Source organism: Hydra vulgaris, chromosome 08 (genome assembly GCF_038396675.1).
Source record: "Hydra vulgaris chromosome 08, alternate assembly HydraT2T_AEP".
NCBI lineage: Eukaryota > Metazoa > Cnidaria > Hydrozoa > Anthoathecata > Hydridae > Hydra > Hydra vulgaris.
Window position 1 is genome coordinate 6,661,397 of NC_088927.1, and position 14,291 is coordinate 6,675,687.

At 27.0% G+C, this 14,291-nt stretch overlaps 1 long non-coding RNA gene across 1 annotated transcript; it reads right to left on the reverse strand.

Annotated features, from left to right (window-relative positions):
- Positions 1–2,378: 2,378 nt before the first annotated feature.
- Positions 2,379–3,019, reverse strand: LOC136084140 (uncharacterized). The gene is made up of 2 exons (XR_010640355.1): positions 2,935–3,019; positions 2,379–2,714 (listed from the first exon to the last, which is right to left on the reverse strand). It is a non-coding gene; the product is annotated as an uncharacterized LOC136084140 (long non-coding RNA).
- Positions 3,020–14,291: the final 11,272 nt, after the last annotated feature.

Sequence of the window (14,291 nt, forward strand, 5' to 3'; positions counted from 1 at the left end):
TTACATTGTAAAACACCAAAAATGCAAGACAACCAATTATAGAGAATGATAAAAATGTAAGTAAAATTACGGTTGGATCAAATTCAATTGTATCTTCTATTGATATCATATTGAAAGGAAACAACACACAAAAAATGTTTAAGATATAATAAGTTTTTAAAAGTATTAGTTCCCGTTGTTAAATAAGCTAGCGGCAAGCTAGCTCATTTTACAACGGGTTATTTTTATACTTTTTTTTATCACATTTTTTCATTTTGCACCTGTTGGTGATTGTAACAATTTTGGGTGTTGCTGATTTTTACAACTTTGGATTTTGTATTTCTTGAAGAAATAAAAGTTAAAACGCCATCATCCAATGATGATTTCAATAAAGATCCATAAAAGTAGAAAAAAGTTTAACTCATTGTACCTAAAGATCGATGAATATTTTAGTTTATATTAATATTAAAAAAGTTCTTTTTAAAGTACCTTTTTTTTTCAAAAAAAAAAATCTTAAAGAATCTTTTTTTTTTAAGTTTGTTGTTTCATTAAACTTAAAACGCTTATGCACTGAACTGCTTATGAGTGATATTTTACACGGATTTTTGCAAATATGTTTTTTACATTGAAAAGTTTTTTTTTAATGTTTTTTACTCCAAAAGTTCTTTATTTTTGTTATTTAGGTGCCCCAAGAAGACCTAATGGTCTTGTCATTTTTTTACGCGGTGCTCTTGTCAGAGCACCGCGTAAGCGCGTTTAATTAGGAAGTTGACGCCTTTTTCCTAAACGTGACGCGAAAATATGTCTAGAGTTTGTTTCGAACCTGGATATCCTACTTCTTAAGCAAGCGCTCTAACCACTGCGCCACGGCCACATAAAATGCATAATACTACTTCCCAAGATGTAAGTGATTGGTCTTAGCGATTTATATATTTTAGTTTATAATAATATTTATGTTTATTATAGATTGTATATACATAGTATTTGATATATGTATTTAGTTTATTATATAAGTTTTAAATTCATTTTTAAGGTTGTTCACGGAAGCAAAAGTTGAATTTTCGATAAAAACACAGCGATCTATACTAAAGGCCTTGCCATCGCGCAAACAGCGTATTTGACTGGGGGCCTATTTTAAACTGTACTTTACTATAATCGCCATTTTCGTTATATTGAAATATGGGTAAAAAGTGTTGTATTTATGGCTGTACTACAAATTATTTATCTGCTAAAAAGAAATTGGATAGTTTGAAGATCTCAGTATATCGATTTCCAAAAAATGAAGAAGAAAAACAAATGTGGATTAAAGTAATTCCAAATGCAAACCTAAATGTAACTAATGAGAATGTAGTTTGTGAGTTGCATTGGCCGATAAATTTTGAAAAACAACAAGTCAGAGAAAAATATCGTCCTAAATTTCCACCATCTGTTTGACCAGGCATACCTTCTTGTCAAATTCCTACTCAATCTCCTCCATTACGTTCAACAAATTGTGCTTCTTCTTCGAAAAAAATTATTTTAAGTAATGAAAGAGATTTAGGTATTCCATCGGTATGTTTTATGATTAATAACACTATTCATTTGCAATCACAAGCTTATTCAAATTGGGTTCCATGATTTTTAATCAAGATTTGTGACGATTTGCATTTTGAAACTTATCACTATGGAGTCAAAATTAAAATTTCTACAATTTCTAAAAACAGAGTTTCCAAAAATAATGCATGGTCAATATTAGAAGAAGTCGTACGTTATTTAAAGAATTTGATTCTTGGAAGAAAAGAAATTGTAATTCAAGAACATTTAGCTTCTATGGATTCACAGTGTATTGGTAGTAAGATCTTTTCAGTATTTTGCTACGTCCAGAAGTTTGTATAATCAATTGCGAACAGATTACCAATTGCCTTCTGTAAGAACTTTGACAAGAATAACTTTAAGAATATATATATTTATATATATATATATATATATATATATATATATATATATATATATATATATATATATATATATATATATATATATATATATATATATTTAGGTACGTGGACTGGTTTTTTTAAATTGAGCATATACTAGAATGTTATATATCATTCGAAAGTCCTTCAATACAGTATTTTAATGGTGAAGTTATTAAAAACGAACCATTTAAAAAAAAGTTATGACGTTTTTAGTAGCAAATTTTCGATATATAATTTTATTATAGAAACTGGTTCCAAAATTATTTTTTTTTCTCTGAAATTGTTATAACTTTGTCAAATCTAATCCAAACGCCTATACCTTGGTATCAAAAGATAGATGTAAGAGTAGGTTACAAGTTCACTTAACTCTATAGATAAAAGGGGTGTCTAGAGGGCCAGAGGGGGTACCGGAACACCATCGTAACCTTAAAAAAATACAAGTTTTTCACACGAAAGAGTGTTTTTCTGATAAAATATGTTATCTTTATACATAAAAAGTTAATCTAATTTGCTTCCTTTCCGTTTCCAAATATTAGTGGTCTATTTCAGATTAAAGGGTGGATGTCTTTGTTACGTTTTAACACCCTCGTAGTGAAATGTTACTTTCTTATAAATATTTTAACGAAAAAAACATTGATTATATTTTGTGTTAAAAAGTTTAAATTACATTTTCTTATTTCACAGCATACACAAGTGGTGTATAAATTGACATTAGAGGTGGGACATATGCCACACCCAACGCACCCTCCTCCTCCCATCCGCCCAGTCTTATCCAACCTAAAAAAAAAAATTTAAAAGATATTCGAAAAAAGGTTTTAATTTGAGTTTATTGAAAAAGATTCAAGATTATTTTACTAGGGAAGGGGCGTGTGCCACACCCAATGACCCCCCCCCCCTTCCTTCTTATTAAAGCTTGGAAAAAATGTCAATAAAAATTAAAAAAAAAATTTTAAATTGTGTTTATTCGAAAAGGGAGAAATAACTTCATAAATCTTACCACATTACAAGATGCAAGTTGGAGTATCCTCATACCTTCTATAAACAAGTAACGGTTACAAGAAACTAGTATTTCAACATCAATAATGCAAATATAATTTTTAATAACTTTAAACATAAGGTAAACTAATTTAAAATCAAATAACTATTAACAAAGTCAAACAAACAGTTTAAATAAACTAAAACAAGAATAGTAAATAAGTATGCAAAATACTCTTCACATTTATCAACATTTGAAATATTCTATAATCATTAACATAAACAAACTGATACAAACTTACCAGTGATAGGCTGTGTAGATTCGACTAAAAATAACAAAAAAATTGTACACAAAATAATTTGAAATTGTTAACAGTAAGTTACAAATTTAACAACCGTCAAAGCTGTTCTGCTTTAAAATGTAATATAACACAGTTAAATATAAAACAACTTTATATAAAACAATTTAATATAAAATTTAATATAAAACAATTAATTGCGAAAGTGATATACTGAATAATATTAACATTAATAGTTAATATGAACAAAGTATTAATCAATGATATCTTAAAAAATGTTAACGAGAGTAAAAAATTTCATTCTACTGCACTTCGAGGGATAACACAATACTAATGCATTAAACAGTGTATATAAATAGAAACATAAGTTCAATAATCATTCAGAAACATTTCTAAATCATAAAATTACCAGAAGAAGGTTGTGCACATGGAACTAAAGATAAAAAAAATTTTTATAAAAATTTGCAACTGATAAGAAAGGAGTGTACATGTTTGCAAATAGTAGTTTTTAATAGTAGTTTTAAATAGTAGTTGCTGAAGATATAACTAATGATTTCAAAGTCGTAATTAAAAATAAATACTGTAATTGCCAAGATAAGCATAAACATATTGAAAAGTAAAAATTTGTAAACATACCACTTATAGCAGATGTAGAAAGAACTTTATATTTCAGTCGTCGAAAATATATGCACATATTAAAAAGTAATAATTGGTAAACTTACGATTCGTTCAAAACAAAGATGCAACTAAAATTCAAAATATGTAATAAAAAATAAATATTGCAAATAATGACTTTGAAATTAGTAATCTTTAAAATCTATTCACAGATTAAAAAGTTTTAGCAAATTCTATAATCATTAACATATACGAACTGATACAAACTTTCCAGCGATAGGCTAAGTAGATTCGACTAAAAGTAACAAAAATATTGTACACAAAATAATTTGAAAGTATCAACAGTAAGTGACAAATGTAACAATCTTCAAAGCTGTTTTGCTTAATGTGCAACAACTATACTAACAAAAATGAAAATAAGGTATAACTATTAAAATATAAAGATAATATATCTATAAGCAACAAGATAAGGAAGAGTTACAAACTTATGTAACAAACAAACAAAACAAAACAAACTTAACTTAGGAAGAGTTACAAACTTATGTAAACAATAAGCACAGACAAAGATAGTATACAATAAGTAAAAAACATTACCTTATGTTTTTTAAGTGTTTCTATATTAGGAAGATATTATAAATGTTTTTTAACATTTACTTATTGTATATTATTTTCTCTTTGTGATTATGTAAATGCTTTTTTAATGAATAAATTCAAAATTTATGTGATTTATACTTATGAAATCTTAAAAAATCTACAAAAAGCTGGGTAGGATCTAAACAAGAAATAAATATTAGACATGCTTGTATAATGATTTAAACACTAATCCACAGATAAAGGAGTATATAATCCAAATATGATAAAAGACAATAATAATGATATCTTTTGTTATATTTTAAAAACACTAAGAAGTTTTTTGTTAAGATTAAACTAATGAAGTATGAAATATTTTTATTTTTATGTGATATCTTAATAAATTGTCGACTGATACTAACAGTTAACAATTAATTCAATAGTTTAATAGACTATTATAAACCACATATAAATAAGTATATTCCATACTTCATTAGTTTAATTTTGACAAAAAACTTCTTAGTGTTTTTAAAATATTAAATTTTAGTGTTTTAAAATATCAAAACTGTTGCTATTGAATATCAACAGTTTTAATCTGAAACATTATTCTTTTTTTATATGTTACATAATTTTTTTTTTACATTAATCATATTTTTTGGATTTGAAAATAGTTATTAATACTATTATCATGAATAAAAAAATTGAACTTACTATCTTTTAGTGCATCTAAAACAGTTTTATTAAGTTTGTCCTTATTAAATTAAATCTAATAATATAAATCAAAATAATTCAAAACAAGATTTTATTTTATTCGCCCCCTTATCCGGATTTTGGCCCCACCCGGATTTCGCTTACCGAAAAAAAACAAAAAAAAAACAGAAAAACCGAAATTAGGTACCTAAAGTCCAATACCAATTAGACTAATTGCTTATAATTATTTTTTGTTGAAATTTGGCATGTTTATAGAAAATGCATAAAGCAAACTATTTTAAGAATAAAAAAAGCGGACTCTACATTTCTTTGACTACAAATCCAAGTGACAACATCAACCAAATTTTCATGCAAAATTCTCAGCAAAATACTCCATAAAAAAGTATGGTAGCGATACACAACTAAAATTTTAGCATAAAAATCGGTTCCGTAAATCGCGATTTCCACGTACCTAATATATATATATATGTATATATATATATATATATATATATATATATATATATATATATATATATATATATATATATATATATATATATATATATATATATATATATATATATATATATATATATATATATATATATATATATATATATATATAGGAGAGAGTTGCCTTAATTGGAACACTTTAGGAAAAAATATTTATTAACCCAAGATGGCTTAACTATGAAAACATTTATGAATTAAATAATATAGATATACAACCCTACTATGCTTTTATTAATGATTCGACTCTATTGATCGCACCCTTATTGGATATAAACTTTGATTTTTCAAGGCACCATTTTGTTCCAATAAAGGCAACTGGTCTCCTTGAATGGAACACATATATTCTTTAATTAGAACAGTTCTAATATTTGAATAAATTACAGCTATAAAACTTATGACTCAAAGGAAAAATTAATTGATTAGCTTTTTAATAAAAGATATTTAAAAGATATAATAACAAATAAAAATTACAACAAATATTTAATCCTTTTTTCGCAATTCATAAGTCTTTTTTTCTTGCAGCTTCTGCACTTGGGATGGTAGTGGCGATATGTGGTGTGCTGTGGTGGCGATGGTGATTTTATTTGATGAGCTCAATTTCATTTGGTCCATGGTGATTGAGTCAAGTGCTACTTTGCTTTCCTGTGGTTTTTGCAATAGTTTGGCAGTTATTGGATTTAGTGTGAGCTTTTTTTTGTAGATTTTTTAATTTGTTTGGAAGCTATTTGATTTAGTGTGTGCTTTTGATTTCTTGGTGTAATTTCTAGAGCACGTCTATATGGGGAGCTTGTAAGATCAGCCGCCTGAGTTGTTCGTGATCTTCTTTTTTTGTTTTTTACTTCAAGTGAAACCACTGGCAAAAGAGACAAAGTTGAAACTGAAACATGACATTTTAATTTTTTTTCACTTGATTTATCTGTAGATAGTTTTGTCATCCCATCTATACTTTCAGATGACTGAAGATTGTTTGAAGGACCAACATCAGTAAATGAAGAGGCTGTAAAATCAGAATCAGATATATCGCTGCCAAATTTTTTGAATGTGTAACATGACCATCAAGTATCAACAAAACTTTTGATTGTTTTAAAGGTTTAACAACTTTAATGAAATGATTGAGCTAATCTAAAAAACCTTCATTCGACATCCATCCTTTCTCTTGAGTACTAAATACAGTTCCTGGAGGTGCACCATTTGTTATTTCTGGCTTCATTCTTTTGCGTTTATATATTAACATTGGTGGAACATAAAATCCTGCTGCAGATACACAAACTACAACTGTTACTGAATTTCCTCGTTCACTACTAGTCATAATTCCAACTCGTTTTTTGCCCCTTGCACTAATAATTTTTATCTGACCATCTTGTACTGTTGATAAACTAGTTTCATCCATATTATAAAGTCTGTCTGGAGTTAACTTTTCTTCCATGTATAACTTTGAAAGCAAATTAAAAGATTGCACTCGCTCTTTATTAAAACCTTGTGCACGTGCAATTGATGTTGATTCAGGCCCACGAAGCGACAGTTGTGGGTGCCTTTGCATAAATGCATAATACCACTTTTTTCCTGCCATTCGTGTTTGTTTGTTAAAATTATGTGTGATGTTGTTAGCTTCCGCAATATCAAATGCTAGACGACGAAGATCATCAATCCTTAATCCAAAGTACCTCGATTCTAATAATAAACAGTGATCAGCTAGTTCTGTTTCAATTTCATTAGGTAAGGTGGTAAGTCGACCATGAAATTTCACATTTGCAGCAGCGACTTTGTTTTTTTCATTTATATGCCTTGACAAAGTTGCTTTTGGAATACAAAATTCATAAGCGGCTTCATTTAAGCTGATTTCTCCTTGTTTTATTGCTTCAACAGCTTTTTTCAAGTTTTCTACTTTCCATTTTCCATATTTTCGTGGTGTTTGCATCTAAAATAAAAGCAAATTACTATGAAGATACATAAGGAGAGTTTTATAATCTTATTACAGGCTTATTTTTTCATATATTTATTTGTTATTCATATATGATTAAGTTAATTATATACTCATTATATAATCATTATTTTTCATAATTTTTGTTTTGTTAATCATTAACTATATAAATCAAAATCTATATAAACTATATAAAGTTTGCAACTTTATATATTAACTTCTATATACAGTAAAAAACTTATGCTGGGTATATACTTTATGATGTCTTACAAGTTTATCCGTTAAATAGAAATGTATAACTTTTGTAAAACTTTTACATTTTATTTTTTACTAAAAGATAAAATGATTTGTTAATTAAAGTATACGATGTTTACAATCAACTTTATATCCTTAGACTATGACTAGACTTTAGACTATGAAAAAAATTTTGTGAAAAATCATTTCATACTTTAAAGCAAGACTAAATACCAATTCCAAAAAAGCAACAAATGTCTAACAATAATACTATGTCTAAAAAAGAAATTCGCTTTAAAAAATATTATACAGTCGGACTAATGAAATTTTCTGATAATTCGGACGTCAAGTAGCGTGTTATGAGATGACATCGTTTCCATTACGGCAACTTTTGAAGTTCCATTCTGGGCAACATAGGACCATGGTAATGTAGCAAAATATTTACATACAAGTAACAACTTACGATATCAGCTCTTAATATCACATAGACTTGAAACCCTTAAAATTTAAAATTTTAAAAAAATTATCATCAAACTCAATATCGTTAAGCTTCTGTAATCGTTTAAATGCAACGATAAAATTAGATCGCAAAAATTTTTTTCTTTAAGAAAAAGTAATTTTATTCACATACGTGCAGTTTTTAAGTTTAAATACTAGAAGTTTCAAAAAATAAAGAAAATTATTTTCTTTACAAGAAAAAATATTCATGAAAGTAGAATAAGTTCCAGTTTTTAAATAAAGCTAAGTGTTCCAATTAAGGAGCTGTTCCAATTTCGGCAACTCTCCCCTATATATATATATATATATATATATATATATATATATATATATATATATATATTATATATATATATATATATATATATATATATATATATATATATATATATATATATATATATATATATATATATATATATATATATATATATATATATATATATATATATATATATATATATATATATATATATATATATATATATATATGGCATGCCTTTGATCTTTATTTTATAAAATGTGAAGGGGGTAGAAGTAATAAAAGAAATCAAGTAATTTATGTGTTTTATATATTTTTAAATTATATAACTTAAATATTAATGAAACAAAGCAATATGAACTCCACGCAGGATAAATTTTGCTAGGTCCAAATGATTTAGTATAGTGAAAAAGTCCTTTTGACTTCTTGATATATGTAAAACAAATATAAGTCTAAAATAGTAAAATAAAAGTAAATATAAGTTTTAAAATAAACTATTTAGATATGAAGGGTCTCACAATTTAATTATATTTAGAGCCCTAGTTAAAGAACGAAACGGATCGGCACTGTATATTGGATCGATATTGTATGAGAATCTTTTTAATAATCACATGCAAAGACTGCTAAAAAAAACAAAAAAAAATACAAAACTATAATGTTTTTTAATATAATAATTATTGTCATATGTTATAAAGTTGTTTAATAATGCAGGGCCGTCAGAAAAAATCTTTGGACCATAAAAAGGCAGATGCTAAAAAGCATGCGGAAAAACCTTTTTTGGCGAGCCCTAGTTAAATGATCAGTCGTAAACCCAGAAATACAGAAGCTAACTAACAATATTTTGGATTTAAATTAATTGGGATATCGAAAAAAGAAGTTTGTAATTTTGATTATTTATTATTTATAAAAATACTAAAGAAATGAAAAAATAATATCAATAAAATGTTAATATAGTAAAAATAGAGAAAAAGTTTACAAAGATATTGTGTAAAATGAAAATAATATTATTTTTACAAACACACACCCAATGAATCTTTCCCAACCTCTTTTCAGGCCTGGTTGTTTGTATATTAATTTTTAGATACTATGTTAGAACTAAGATTCGGCAAGTTACTTACTGTTAACATTACGAATTGTTTACTTAGGCGGAATTTAATTCTAGTTACCATATGTAATTATCGGAAGATGTTGTGTAGCTACTTTCAGTGTATTATAAGTTACTCTTGAGTACTTTTAGTTGTTCTCAAGTGACCGCAGATACCGGTACCGGTAACTAAAAGTTATTTTTTTGGAAGTTGCTGAAATCCTCAAACGCTTAATAGAACTTCAAGAGAGTAGACAAAAAACTTAGTGCTGGATTAGGTGCTGGAGAGAGGTCGTTGGGATGGAGGGAGATACTATATTTAAATTTTTTAATTTAATATGAAAGAAAGGGGGGCAAATATTTTGTTCCGGCTCTGAAAAAACTACATTCTATTCAACAGTCATATTTGCTTTTGTTAACAAAATAAAATTAAAAAGATTTATAATGTTCAATCAAATAAAAAGATATTAGAAATGCATGTATAAGTACTATTATTCGACTAAATCGACTTTTAGTCGATTAGTAGATAATCCAAAGTCGATTAGATCCACTATTAGATTTTTCAAAATCGACTAATTTCGACTAGTAGACTTTTAGTCGGTTTAGTCAAAGTCGATAGCAACACTAGTTTAAACACTTTTTAATTTTAAATTTGCATAACGTAAGTTTAAACCTTAGATTTAGAATTTACATAAAAGTTCGTGCGCTTTTCCTAAATGATATAATTATGACGTTTAAAAGTTGTAATGTACAATTCCCTAAGGGCCTCTAACGCAAGTATAAGAAATCATTGTTGCAACGTAAACGGCTAATTACTCTCTAGTGGTTATTTAAATGAGATTTACAACGATCTTAAACAATTATGTTTATTCCTAAGCAATCTTTTTGTTATATAACTCTAAAATGTAACTAAAGTTATAATAATCTCCTTAATCGCTCGGTAACTAGGGTTCGGAAAGTTACTTACCGGTAACGTTACTACCCGGTAAGTTACCGGTAATCTACCGGTAGCTTAAATCTAGTTACCGGTCACTTCCATACGGATCAAAGCAAGTGCTTTAAAAAATTAAAATATCTATTTAAGTGGATGTTCATAAATCAAATGTTTTTATATTTTATATCTTTATTACATTTATTATAAATGTTTTACTATAAACATTTAATATAGTGTTTTAGTTTAAAGTACTTTTGATGCAAGATTGTTATATTTTTACTTAACTGAATGTTTAAAAGAATATTAAATTGCTTAAGATTTCTAGGTGCGGTAAATTGAAGTTTAGTTTACAGCACCTTAAAATGCTCAGCAATTTAACATTTTTATATACATTTAGTTTTTAAGTAAATATAACAATTTTACATAAAAGTTCAAATAAAGTATTAAGTCTTTTAGAGCTAAATAAGTTTTATATAACAATAAAAGTGTTGGTTATGTGTTTAAATAAATAAAATTATCACGTTAACGTTATTGTTGAATTAGTATTAATTCACTGAGTTGAAAAGTCACGTTTTACTGTTATTTAACATTGATTTAGATGAAAGCTAAAATATGTATTGAAAAAAATCTAAAAAGCAGGAATAATTTTACTAAAAGAGGAAAATGCATTCTCTGTGGCATTGAAGTTTATTGGTCGTCTGATAAATTACGCAGCCATAAAAGAGCTAATTGTTCTGGTATATCTGATGAAGAAAAACAGATTTTTTTTGATAAACCTGTAAGTAATAAAGTTGGTATAAGTAAACAACTTAGTGGTGCTAATTTGATAAGTCAACAAAGTGGAAGATCTGATATTCCAAAAGAATTTATTAAAAATGCTACCATAATAAATTGGATGGACACTTTAAGCAAATCTGAGCAATTGCAATATGATGAATTATTGTCAAATTTTGTTTTTCAAACTGGAATTCCATTTAATGTTATAAACTCTTCAGCTTTTAAAAGCTTTATAGGTGCTTTGAGACCGGTTTATTAAAACCATATGTCATCAGAAAAAGTTATTAGAACTACTCTTTTGAGAAATCAGTATGAAAAGTATTACAATATTGGCTTAAAAATGATAAGCGAAAGTCCTTATTTTTCAATTACAAGTGATGTCAAATATACAAAATGATCACCTTGTAAACTATGTTATCATAATTCCTGGAAAACAACCTTTTTTTTTTAAATCTATAAACACTAGTGGTGTTTCTCAAACAGGAAAAAACTATTGCTGAAGGTGTTTTAAAGTTTGTAGAAGAATCAGGAAGTGATAAACGTTTTTCAATTATAACTGATAACACAAGTTCAATGAGAAGTGCATGGAATATTATTGAATGAAAGTTTCCTAAAATTTTTGCTACTGGATGTGCTGCTCACGTTATTAATCTACTCATAAAAGATATAATTTCTTTAGATTATTTTAAAGAAACAATGACATCTGCTTTACAAGTTGTCTTATTTATCAAAAGAATACAATTGCTTTCATATAGGTTTAATGAATTAAAAAAACAGTATAGAATTCAAAATACCTTAGTGATTCCTGTTGACACTCGTTGGTATACTCATTATAATTGTTTATCAAAATTAATGAATGCTAAATTTATGTTTGAACTCTTAATTAAGGATCACATTGTGTCAAATATTAAAGAATCAGAGAAAAAAAAATCATTTATAAAAATTGTTTCTGATTGTGAGTTTTGGAAAAAAGTCAAAAGCCTATCAACCATACTTGAATTTCCAAAATTTGAAAGTGATAATTATGATTTAGCAAACATTTACAATGATTTTAAAAGACTCTTCTGTCATTTTGAAAAACATGATTTAGATTCAGGAATAATTGTCAAGTTGTTATATGAAAGGTGGGCCTTTCTCCATACAGAATCTATGAGATTTGCTTTTGTTTTATCACCAATATATGCTAGTGATGACATGATTGGTTCACATAAATTAGACACTTTGAAACAATTAAAAAAATATTTTACAATATTTTATGATTCAGAAGACGAAATCAGTTTAGCTATTTTTGAGTTGAATAAATATTTAACACAGTTTATTTTTATGTCAGACAGTATCAAAGAAGAAATTTTTAAAATGTCAAATTTTCAATACTGGGCAATTGTTGGAAAAAGCAAATTTCCATATTTATCTAAAATTGCAATCAGGCTATTCACAGTTCTGACATCTTCTGCTTCTAGTGAAAGAGTTTGGAGCACATATAATTTCATTCATGAAAAGAGAAGAAACAGACTATTAAATGAAAATGTGGAAAAGTTATCTTTTCTTTATATTAACTCATCTTTATTAGACAAGGAAGATAAACAAAATTACTTATGCGATGAAAGCTATATTGAAGAAGATGAAGAAGAAATGACTTTAATAAGCTCTTTTTACGATTTGAGCTAGTTTTTAAAAGAATTATGTCCAAAGGAAAATATAAAAACGAGGTTTAAAGTGCTGCTACCTGGCGGACAACACTAAAACTAACGCTCAGTGAGTTATACAATACTATACAACAGCGCTTAACACACAAAATACAACTACAGAGCAGGGTGTCGGGGTTTGCCTCGTGTGTCGGTATTTCCCCGGTTTACCCTATATATATATATATACATATATATATATAGATAGATAGATAGATAGATAGATAGATAGGTAAATAGATAGATATCTAGCGAGGGACTAATTTTTGACATTTTCTCCTTTTTTGTTACTGAAAATGTTTTTAAATATTTGTATGCAACGACAAATGAAATCTGCGCAATGTTATTGGTAATATAAATTCTTCTCACAGTTTTATCAATAATAGTTGTAAGTTTTTTTTAACTTACTTTTTTAAATTTTAAAAAAGTTACCCAATTATTTAAGTTACCCTAAAGTTACCGCAATTAACGGTAACTAGAAGAAACTGTTTCGGAAGTTACCTAAATCGTCGAACGCTATCGGTAACATAAGTGAAGTAACATGTGTTACACATTTACTAATAACATAAGATCCTAATTTATTAATATTTGTTGTATGCGTACGAGTAAAAAACTATTATTTGTATTAACATGTCAAAAACAAATAAATTCGTTATTAAGAATAGAATAAGAAAACAAAGCTTAGTTTGGACTTATTTCGAATTAAAAAAAAAAAAAAATGCAGCATATGTTATAAGACTCTACCTTACAACTGTTCGACCAGTTCAATGCAATCCCATTTATCAATTGATCATTGCATTAATTCAAAAATATCTGAAAAAATCAACAATTTTACTCAACGATGACAATATATTCGATATTAAGAGCGGTAAAGAAAATAGTTTTAAAGAGACTGGTCATAAAAAATTAAACAAGTTATTGATAAACTTTATTGTTTGTACTGATCAGCCGATTTCGATAGTACGTCATCCAGATTTTGTAAATTTAGTTAGCGAGAAACAAAAGGTACAAAATGCCATGCATAAACACGGTGGGCAAAAAATAATTAGCATCAATTACGGACAATCTAAGATCAATTTTAATGCTAAAATTAAAGGGATGTCATTTCATTACAATTGTTTTTACTCAATTCATTGAGTAAAAACAGCTACCTCGGTGTGACTTGTCATTTTATTGACAAAAATATGATTCTGGTTGACCGAAACTTGGATCTTAGGTTTATGTCTGAAGTGAAAACAGCTGAATGTTTATTTAATACGTTAAACGAAATCTTCATTGAATGGTCAATCAGTAA